General features: G+C 44.8%; 1 long non-coding RNA gene across 1 annotated transcript; it reads right to left on the reverse strand.

Moving 5' to 3' along the window:
• Window positions 1-62: 62 nt before the first annotated feature.
• On the reverse strand, window positions 63-10770 carry LOC108349642 (uncharacterized). Its single transcript, XR_001835999.3, has 3 exons — window positions 6963-10770; window positions 2309-2504; window positions 63-328 (listed from the first exon to the last, which is right to left on the reverse strand). It is a non-coding gene; the product is annotated as an uncharacterized LOC108349642 (long non-coding RNA).
• Between the last annotated feature and the right edge of the window lie 1124 nt (window positions 10771-11894).

Raw genomic sequence — 11894 nt, forward strand, 5'->3', positions numbered from 1 at the left:
CAACCCACCCACTTTCCCCCTGCCACGCCCTTAGGGCCCGCTCCCCAGCAACACTCCCTGTTGTCAACCCTTGATCACCAGTCAACATAGGTACCTCAAATGGGAGTCTGGGGATTAAAGGACAAGGACGAGAGAAGAGTGGAGCCAAGACAAAGTTCTGATCAAGGCTCAACTTTATTGCAAAGCAGCAGGCTTATAAAGGCAAAAATCATAAGTCCGACCCCTGGACGTGACTGATGACGTAGATCACCACGTGCCAGCAGCCAAAGGCATAGGTTTTCATTTCTCAGCACAGGTCCCAACTCCAGCGGGGAAATTCCACCAAGTGCTGTGATAGCAAAAATAGCTGATGTGTCAACTCCTGTTATGCAGGTCAGGGCAGAACCTCCACAACTCCTCCCCCCAGTCCTGCCCCCAACCAGGACCTGCTCTACCCTGCTGCCCAGGTGAGGTACAGGGACTGCTCTCCCAAATGTTGCAACCAGTGAGAGACAAGGCCAGTTTTCCCATTCTCATGACTCCTGGGTCAGCTGCCATAGATGGTGAGGGACAAGGGACAAGGAGATAGGCAGCTCTCCTTCATCCTTGCCACCACACAGCAGACAAGAAACAGAGCCAGCTCCCCTGTGCCCACACCCTTAGGCCGGTTCATCAGAGCCCCAGTCCAGGGTCAACTCTACTGTAGACACAATGTTTTCAAGGTGTGCTATATGGTAGCATACAATAATACTCTTTTTATAGATGAATAATAATAGTTCACTTGTATGTATCTCGATTCCTTTTTGCTAGGTTCTCTCTCTCTCCCTCTTTTCCCCCCGCCCCTGCCCCCATCTCTCTCTGTATGTGTATCTGTGTGTGTATGTGCATGTGTGCACGTGTGAGTGTGTGCACACATCTGTGGTAGGGGCCACATGGGTGACAATCCTTAACTTCCAGCTTGTTTCTGCCAGGGTCTCTCTTGTTCACCATCATGCATGCCATGCTAGCTATCTCAATGTGGGTTTAGCAACTCTCCTGTCGATACCGCCTCATTTTCTTATAAGGGGTACTGGGATTATAGACTTACCCCACTGTGTCCAGTTTTACTTGGATTTGGGGATCTGAACCCGGGTTGTCAGTCTCAACTGGGCACACAGTTAACTGGTTAGGCTATCTCTCTAACCCCACACTTTATTCATCCATCAATAGGCATTTAAGGCTGTTTCCATCTTTGAGCAATTATAAATAGTACTGTTTGAGAGTCTGATCTCAGTTCTGCGTTCTTTGAAGCAGACGCAGTTCTATATTTACCTTTTGGAGCAACCACTACACCGCTTTCCAGGGCAGCTACACCTTTGTAAAGGTTTTTACTTTGGTGAGTCTTCAAAATGGCTCAGAGGGTCAATGTGCTTGTCACTAAGCTGGATGACCCAAATTTGACCCCTGGGCTTCACATGGAAGGAGAGCATGGACCCTCGCAAGTTGTCTTCTGACCTACACACTAAAGACATATCTGCGTGTGCATGTTCTTGCGTGAGTAAACACAGCGTGGCTCCTAGGTAGAGGACAAAGGTCCCTACCTTTCATCTTATCTACGAGAGGGCCTTTCTGCCATTGCCTGATGCCCTGAGCATCAGACTAGCTAGCCTCTGTGTTCCAGAGAATTCTGCCATCTCCACCCCAGTCTTGCTGTAGGAGCTCTGGAACTGTGGAGAATCACGACTGTGTCCATGTTTACCCGGGTTCAAATTCCGCTCCCCATTCCTGAACAGCCTGCAACTACACTCTTTACATGCTCACCAACAACCAGTACATGAATTGAAAAAAAATCATGATATCTATTTAGTGTCTGTGGTGGGGACACTATGCATGTGTAGACGTCAAAGGACAACACTTTTGGAGGGTCAATACCTCCCCTCTCACGAATGTGTACTATTTGGGTTGAACTCGGACGCTCAAGCGTCGGGCATATCTGCCTCCTGAGCTATCTCAGTGGTCCCAAGGTTTACATTTCTCTACACTTTTTTTTACATTTTAAAAAAAGATTTATTTATTTATTATAGGTGAGTACACTGTAGCTGTCTTCAGACATGCCAGTAGAGGGCATCAGATCCCATTACAGATGGTTGTACAGATGGAACCCTGTGGTTGCTGAGAACTGAACTCAGGACCTGCGGAAGAGCAGTCAGTGCTCTTAACCACTGAGCCATCCCTCCAGCCCTCTCTACATTTTTTTGTTACTGTTGTTTTTTGAGACTGTTTCTCTGTGTAGCCCTGGTTGTCCTGGAACTTCTCTGTAGACCAGGCTGTCCTTGAACTCACAGCTTACCTGCCTCTGCCTTCAGAGTGCTGCTGGATTAAAGGTGTCACCACCACCATTTCTTTACGTTCTTGTCAACACTTAGGTCTTCTGATTCTTCCCATTCGGCTTATCATAGTTGTCCTAACGGTGGTGAGGTGAAATCTCACTGCGGCTTTCATTTTTCTCCATCATAATTAATCTTCAGTGAATCCCTTAGGATACTCTGTGAATGAAGTCATTTTCAAGTATAGTTTTAATTCTCTTTTCCTTTCTGTGAGATCAAACTTAGAGTCTTATGCCTGCTAGGTAAGTGGCCTACCGTCTGAGCTATCTTCTGTCAAGCTACATTTTAACTCTTGGGTACCTGTTAACGCCATTTTCTTCCTTGGTTTTCGTACATAGAACTTGTTTTCAAACTTCAATTATCTGTAAAGAATAGTTTTTATCTATTTGGGGGATACATGAGACAATGTATCTTCTCTCCCACTCCCCAGGGCACCACTAGACATCCTCTCCCACTCTCATGTCCTCTTCTGTTGTCCTTGTAACATACTAAGCCCAGTTCCCCCCTTCTGGAGCACTGACTGAGTTTGTTGGCTTGATCTTGTGCAGATGACCACAGCTGCCGTGAGGGCAACGACCATGTCACATCCAGAAGACAGCATCCCAAGGCGCTCCTCCCTGCCTCCTGCTCTTATGTTCTTCCTGGCCCTTCTTTCAGGATGTTCCCTGAGTCTCCCCTAGGACTAAATAGTCAACAGTGATTTATTCTCAGCCCTTTGGTTGTTTGTAGGACTCCACATTAACTGTTGCCCACTGTAGGAAGAAGCTTACGAAGGCTGAGAACAGCATGAATTTATCACTATAATCATAAATACTTAGAAAGCAGTTTGAAAACATATCCATCCACCCCAACAGTAGTGGGTCCTCCCCCACCCTATCATGAACTACAGGGACATTGGCTTTGGGCCAGGTTTACAGTCAAGCAAGAAATGCCTTCTGGGGCAGGAGAGATGGTTCGGTGGTTAAGAGCACTTGCTGCTCTTCCAGAGGACCCAGGCTTTTTTTCCATCACCCAAATAGCTTCCAATTCCACTTCCAGAGGATCCGACTCCCTGTTCTGACCTCTAGAGGCACTTCTTGCATATGGCACACACAAATACATGCCAGGCAAAACACCAAAATAATTCCCTTCTGTGAAGTAGGCTTCAAATCCAATCAGAAAGAATTTGGTTGCCCCCTAATGTTCATGCACTATTGCACCAGTAGGCAGGTATATCTCGCCTTGCAGGTCAGTATTGTAGCATGCAGGATTCACCACTGGGGAAGACCACTGATGACTTTTCTCCTCTAGTAACCTGTCTAGCTCTTAAAAAAAAAAAAAACACACTTTTAAAAAAAGATTTATTTATTTTACATATTTATTTTATATATGTGAGTACACTGTTGCTCTCTTCACACACACCAGAAGAGGGCATCAGATCCCACTACAGATGGTTGTGAGCCATGTGGTAGCTGGGAATTGAACTCAGGACCTCTGAAAGAGCAATCAGTTCTCTTAACTACTGAGTCATTTTTCTAGCCCACCGGCCTAGCTTTTAACAATCTTTTATTCTCAAACTTAGACAGGGTTAAATATTGAATCCTATCAGCAACAAAACCAGCATCTTCATTGAGATCCAGGCTGGAGGTTCAAACCCAGTAAAGATTATCTCTGTTTTAAAAAAAAAAAAAAAAAAAAAAGACTGTGGACAGGAGAGATGGCTCAGTGGTCAAGACAATTGACTGCTCTTCTAGAGGTCATGAGTTCGAATCCCAGCAACCACATGGTGGCTCACAACCATCTGTAATCTGTAATCTGGTGTGTCTGAAGACAGCTACAATGTACTTATATATAATAAATAAATAAATCTTTTTAAAAAAGACTTATACGGAGAAACTCTATCTGGAAAAAAATTAAATAGGTAGATAGACAGATAGATGGATAGATATTTTCTTAAATCCTGAAAACAGTGTGGTGACACATGCCTTTAGTCCTAGCACTTGGGAGGTGAGGCAGGTGGATCTGTGGTTCAAGGGAAGCATGGTTTTCATAGGAGCTCCAGAGCAGCCAGGGCTACATAGTGAGACCTGGACTCAACAAACAATAAATAATTGAGGGGCCAGAGAGGTGACTCACTGGTTAAGAGCAGCTGCTCCTCCTTCAAGGACCAGAGGTTAGCTCTGAGAACCATGTTGGGTGCCTGTAACTCCAACCCCAGGGAATCCCACGCCCTCTGCTGGCCTCAGTGGGCACCTACACACATGCGCACATCACATGCACAATAATAACATAGATATTTTTAAAAGAGTGAGAAAATATACCCATCTGCCAAAATGTTTTATAAAAACATGGCATTCTCCAGCGTTGGCAGAAGAACAATTCCCTAAGTTTTTTATGGATTCCAGGCCATAGCAGAACAAAACTGTGGATCCCAGAACCACAAAGACGGCAACATTTGCCAGTGTATGCTACCTTAAAAATGCCACCGCGGCACAGCCCCAAAAGAAATCCAGCCACCCCGTATTTCAAAACAAAACAAACCTCTCTTTTTCTCTTTGTCCAACTTCTACACGTTATCCGAGGAAAAGATTCAAAGCCTAAATAAAATTGTAAAACATTCAGGGGGCTACAGGATGAATCAGTTTGCGAAGGCTGCAAACCCGGAGACCCGCCCATGCTTTGATCCCTGGAACCCGTATACGGGGGCAGGAAGGGACCAACTCCACACAGTTGTCTTCTGACACTCTCACCAAGCATGCATACACGCAGGCATCATGTACACACACACACACACACACACACACATCGTGTACACACATATATCATGTGCACACACAACAATTATAAACAAATAAAAAATCGTCAAAAGGAAACTATTTCCAGAATGGCAGACCAGATGCTTCTGCATCTGAAAAGGTTCATCCAGGTCCCTCTACTACAGTCAGCAAGAGCATCTTCGGTTTTGGGGCCAGATTTCTAGAAACTTGCAAGACTAAGACTCTCAAATTTCTCCCAGGGAGGGGCCTGAAGACCCCTTGAAAGACAGCCACGGCCCGTCTAAGAAAATCACCAGGAACTTTTAAACTATGAATCCAACTTGTCGTGTCATAGTAAGTAGGACAGGCATGCAAATATTATTTTTAAGATTTATTTATGTATTTTATATCTGAGTGTTCTATCTGCACGTGCACCTGCACGCTAGAAGGGGGTCAGGTTCCATTACAGATGGTTGTGAGTCACCATGTGGGTCCTGGGAATTGAACTCAGGACCTCTGGAAGAGCAGCCTGTGCTCTTAATCACTGAGGCATCTCTTCAGCCCAAGGCATCTATTGTCTGACTAAAAAGGTCCAAATCTCCCCTATAAACCAAAAGTAGAGAGGACGCCATCTTTGACTTCTTCAGAGATGCATTTCCCACTGTTATTGATAATAAGACTTTTTTCCTCATATAATAATCCTGATTATGGCTTCCCTCCCTCTACTACTGGCAGTTCCCCCCCATCCCCTACCCTCCCCCCAGATCTACTTCCTTTCTCCTTTTAGAAAACAAACAGGGTGGTGGCGGAAGCAGAGGCAGCTGAGTTCCAGGCCAGCCTGGTCTACAAACAAGTTTCCAGACAGCCAGAACCACACAGAAATCCTGTCTGAAAAAAACCTAAAGAAAAAAAAAAAAAAGAAATGGACTTCTAAAGGATAATATAATATATAACATAATTAACACAATATAATACAGTATAATAATAAGATAAAACAAAAACTAGCATATCAGAATAAGACAAAGAAAGCAGGAGGAAAGGCAGGAGACACAGACCTCGGTGCAGAGACCCACTTGTTAGCACACAGGAACTCAGTAAAAACCACTAAACTAGAATCCACAGTATATACACGAAGGAACTGTAGGGTCAAAAAGGAGAGAAAAATATAAATAAAATTAAATTTAAAAATAAGATAATGAGGAGGAACTGGAAAAAAGAAAAAAAGAAGAAGAAAAAGAAAAAAGGAAAAAAATGAAAAAAGGAAAAAGAAAAAGAAAAAAAATAAGATAATGAAAAAACAAAAACAATAAAAGGAAAGCCCTCACTCTGATTATGAGACAAGGAGCTGCCAAGATGCCCCAAGTTCTGCCCCAAGTTCTGCCCCAAGTTCTGCCCCAAGTTCTGCCCCAAGTTCTGCCCCAAGTTCTGCCCCAAGTTCTGCCCCAAGTTCTGCCCCAAGTTCTGCTCTTGTTGGCACCTGCTGCTGGGCAGGGGTCTTGGCCGCAAGAGTTTCCCCAGTGAGACTCCCCTGGAGGACACTGCATTGTCATTTGCAAGTGGTCAGTTGGAGATTGCTCCTGGCTTAGGGACGGGGCATGTGTCCATCTGGCGCAGACCTGTGTGGACCTGTGCCTGCTGCCTCCGTCTCTGTGAACTCATAAGCTTTGATATTGTTGATTCAGAGGGCCTTGTTCTCTGGTGTCCTCCTTGCCCTCTTTCTTACACTGTTTCCACCTTCTCTTCCTTGGGATTTCCTGAGCCCTGAGAGGAGGGATTTAATGGAGCCATCCCTTTTAAGGCTGTATATTCCAAGGTCTCTCATTCTGTCTGGCTGTGGGTCTCTGTATTTGTTCCCCTCTGGGCAGGAGGAAGTTTTTCTTACCTTGGGAGTCATTTTATTACTACTCTTCATTGTTGTTCTTGTTGTTGTTGTTCTTCTTCTTGCAGTTTGCTTGTTTTTGTTTGTTGGTTTAGAATAGTCGTATTAATTCTGCCCCAGGTCCCTGGTCTATCTAGTTTCAGGTTGTTGGTCACCCCAGCAGTGTCAGGTGTGGGTTTCATCTCATGGAGGGGGCCTTACGTCAAATCAGACACGGGTCGGTTACCCCGCAGGCTCTGTGGCACCATTGCACTAGTGTATCTGGCAGGCAGGACACCGGTGTAGATCAGAGGGTTGGTGGTTACACTTCCCCTTCGGTGGTGTGCAGAGTGCCTTCCTGTACCAAAGAATCTAGATGTCTAGAGGGAGGGGGACAGCACTGCTCGACTTCTCCGTGTTCAGTGAGTTGTGCTTTCTTCAGCCATGGGGCCATGCCATCAGTTTGTGGAGAACAACTTACAGTCTTGGCGACGACAACTTGATTTGTATGTGTGTGTTCCATGGGGTCTCTTTGGCTAACAACTTAGATATAACCCAATCCTGGTATTGGAAGCTTCCTTTGATGACAAGAGATGTCCAGTTAGAGCTCTGTCTCCCCCACTATTCAGCGATTTCATTTTGACCACCTTCAAATATGTGTATATTTCAAGAGGTTTCTTCTGTATTAGGTTTTCATACTGTCCTAGAGGAATTTTAATCTAGCAACATGGCTGCTCTGTCAAGGGATCACATCCAAAGACCTTCTAGGTCTATGTGATCTGGCTGGAATGCAGACACTCTTTTAGTACCACCTTTAATCCCAAACAATGAAAGTAAGGTCAGTTGAGAGAAGGAAGCAGCCATGTTTGAAAGAGATGTCTACTTGAGGAACAGAGAAAGTGACAAATCAGGGAATGATTTGGCAGAGTGGGTCAGAGACAGGATACACCCAGCTCTCATGAGACAGAGAGAAAAAGAGTGGGACTTAAAAGAGCAGTGCAGGAAGAGGCAATAGTCAGCTTGGCCAGTCATCTGGGAGTCAGTGAGTGCAGTGCAGTGGGGGTTGAGTTCATTCATGAGTTCATGCAGTTCAGTGCAGGGCGGCAGAGGCAGCTGAAGCCAGAGACTAAGGGGCCAGAAGATCAGAACTGATGTTATTAAATATCAGATATTGGCCCACGCCTGTCCGGATTGAGCACACCAAACCAACACCAACACAGTTCCACATGGTGAGATTTAATGGGGGAACGAGACAAGGGGAAGGGGTGAGAGAAAGAAGAGAAAAAAGAGAGAGAAGAGAGAGGGTAGGGCTGGAGAGATGGCTCAGCGGTTAAGAGCACTACCTGCTCTTCCAGAGGTCCTGAGTTCAATTCCCAGCAACCACATGGTGGCTCACAACCATCTGTTATGGGATCTGATGCCCTCTTCTGGTGTGTCTGAAGTCAGCAACTGTGTACTCTCATACATGGAATAAATAAATGTAAAAAAAAGAAGAAGAAGAAGAAGAAGAAGAAGAAGAAGAAGAAGAAGAAGAAGAAGAAGAAGAAGAAGAAGAAGAAGAAGAGAGAGGGTAAGAGGAAGAGAAAGGGGCAAGCAGTCTCTTATATAGTCAGGCACAGCTGGCTGTTGCCAGGGAACTGTGGGGCGGAGCATACCTGGCTGTTCCCAGGTAGCTGTGGGGGTGGAGCTTAGAGAGAATACCAACAAGAACAAATTGTCAGAATTAATTTGAGGCCTATTTTTTTTTCTTTTTTCTTTTTTTCGGAGCTGGGGACCGAACCCAGGGCCTTGCGCTTGCTAGGCAAGCACTCTACCACTGAGCTAAATCCCCAACCCCTTTGAGGCCTATTTTTAATGATTGTTCTTAAATGCTTTATCTTTCCTTGTAACCCACTACCCACCGGAGGTGGTGGAAAGGAAAGGATGGGGGGAGGGGAGTGGACCTGCTTAGAAAGGTTCTTTGGAGCGACTCCCATCTGTGTTATTAGAAATCAGCAGTTGAGTTCACAGGTTAGCAGGCAGCAGCAGCTCAATCCACTAGCAAACACCTTACAGATGCACCAGCAGTCCTGTTCTGCAGAGTCAAGTTAGCAACAGCGGTGACACGACCTACCAGAGACAGCCAGGCCTCAGCCTTGGCTTGAGTCGCAGGAGAGACCTGGAGGAACACCAAAAGAAGTTTTCAGCCCTCTCTCAGGGAAGCGAAGATCAGCTAAGACTCGAGACCCACAAGCATTGCACAGCTAGCTGTACCAGCAAGCCAAGTTCTGTCTCCATCACTCCACGGAGTCCTATTTATACCCTCCAAACATCACCGTGCCTTGGCTCAGCATATGTATCCAATTAGCCCGAGTCCTCAGAAGCAGCAAGAAACTGCAACTCACCACCAGAAGTGTTTTGATGAGTTTCTCTCTATGGAGTCCTGAGAAATGCAGCTCAACAATGTACGGTGGACCAATACATTCGTGTTGTTAGCAACGAATCTTTCATCATTTGTCCTTTCACGTGCTTGCTTTAGCAGAACACCCTCTCTCCTATGTCTGCTTCAGCATGTACTTACATATACATAAAGGGATGTATGTATGTTCTAACAAAATGTTCCTTCACGTGTTTGCCCCAGCAAAACACCATCCAACCGACTTTCCAAAGAACCCTTGAGTTTCCACTTCACCAAGCAGAGCAATTCAGTGAGAAGCTGAAAGAAGGCAGATTGAGTCAGTTAGCTTGGAGAGGAGTTTGAACCAGAACAGCTGAGTTGAACCAGCCAGCTAGAGATGAGAAAGAACTAGAAAGGGTAAGCTTTATTCAGCAGTAAGCCTCTGTGGTAACAATTACTTCAGGCAAATAAAAGATACTTTTCTCTCCTCATATTCCCTTCCTCATCCCTCTATTTCCTTCCCTACTTCATTTGAGCCTCCTGTTCTAGTCTCCTTCCTCCATCTAAACATAACTATTTTTTCTATTTCTCTTTCCTAGGGAGATCTACTGTACTCTCCAGTCCCTTATTCTATACCTAACTACTGTGGTATTGTATAGATTGCACCTCTATTATCATTGACTTAACAGCTAATATTCACATGTAAGCTAATACATACCATATTTGTCTTTCTGGGTCTCGGTTACCTCACTCAGGATGAGTATTTTCTAGTTTCTTCCATTTGCCTCTAATTTTCATTTTTTTAAATTTACTTATTTATTATATGTAAGTACACTGTAGTTGTTTAGACACACCAGAAGAGGGCATCAGATTTCATTACAGAGGGTTGTGAGCCATCACGTGGTTGCTGAGAATTGAACTCAGGATCTCTGGAAGAGCAGCCAGTGCTCTTAATCACTGAGCCATCTCTCCGGCCCATTATTTCAGCTTTTAAATGGCTGAATAATATTCCATTGTGTAAATGTACCACATTTTCTCATCCGTTGATCTGTGACAGACGTCGAGGTTGTTTTCCAACTTGGAGCTATCATGAAGAGCAGCAGTGAACGTGGTTGAGCAAACGTCTCTCAGGTTGGATGGAGCATCCTTTGGGTATAGGCCCCATGGCCGAGCATATACAAACCACTACAGTGGTATAGCTGGATCTCGAGGCAGTTCAAGTTTCATGAGAAACCCCACATTGGTCTCCATACTGGCTGGACACATTTGCACTCATACCAGCAAAGGATGATTGTTCTGATAACTTCACATCCTTGCCAGCGTTTGCTTTATTGATCTTAGCCAATCTGCTGGGTGTGAGACAAAACCACAATGCAGTTTTGATTGACATTTCCCTGATGACTAAGGTTCTTTCAATGTTTCTCAGCCATTGAGTTTCCTCTTTTGAGAATTCTGTTTAGAGCTGCACCCCATTTTTAAATTGAGTTATTTGATTATTTTTTTTTAAATCTTAGGATGTTTATTTCAAAGGTAAATCCTGATCCTTGAGATGGGCTTATCAGTAAGATTGCTGGCATGGACTGTGGGCATCAGGACCTCGGAACTTTTTGGATTCACAACCACTATCAGGCTGTGCTGGATGAGAGTATCTTTAGTCTCCTTCTTAGAGGTCTCAGCCATGTACTTTTGGTAATAAGCCATCAAGGCTTTGGAGATGGACTGTCAGATAGCATAGATTTGGGCCACATGACCACCACCCTTCACATGAACCTGGATATCCACACCAGCAAATTGCTCCTTGCCCAGAAGCAGAACCAGCTCCAGTAACTTGCTCAGCTTGATCATCTCCGGGGGATGTCTGCTCACCCATTTCCCCACGTGCGGTGTGCCATGCTGCGGCTGTCTTCTTGTGACCGAAGACCTACACAGGCTGCAGCAGACCCTGCGATTGTGTAGCAGCAAGTAAGAACTCGAGCTCCTCACCTCATGGTGCCACCAGAAAGGGGTTGGTTTCTGGATACCTTGTTTTTCTTAAATTCTTTATATATTTTGGATGTTAGCCTTCTAATGGACGTGGAGTTGGAAAAAAAAAAAAAAAACTTTTCTCATTCTGTAGCCAGCCTGCTTCTTGTCTGAATGACACTTCGCGGTGCAGAAGATTCTGTCTCGTGAGGTCCATTTATTAATTGTTGGCCTTGGGGCTGAAAATTGCCCTTTGAAGATCTGCAAAGAACGGTGTTGGCATAGTGAAGGGGACTGCACTGAATCTGTAGATGGCTTTCGGTAGGATGGCCACTTTTACTATGTTAATCCTACCTATCCATGAGCACGGGAGAGTTTCCCTTCTTCTGAGATATTCAGCTTCTTTCTACAGTGTCTTAGGGTTTTTCTCATACAAGTCTTACACTCGCTTGGTGAGTCACCCCAATATTTTCTATCCCTAGAGGCTCTTGTGAATGGTGTTAGTCTCCCTCTGTCCATTTGTTGTTCGTATACAGGATGGCTACTGATTTTATGAGAATTAATTTTGTATCCAGCTAATTTGCTGAAAGAGTTTATCTGTTGTAGGGGTTTCCCAG

The sequence above is a fragment of the Rattus norvegicus genome, chromosome 1 (genome assembly GCF_036323735.1).
Source record: "Rattus norvegicus strain BN/NHsdMcwi chromosome 1, GRCr8, whole genome shotgun sequence".
In the NCBI taxonomy this organism is placed as follows: domain Eukaryota; kingdom Metazoa; phylum Chordata; class Mammalia; order Rodentia; family Muridae; genus Rattus; species Rattus norvegicus.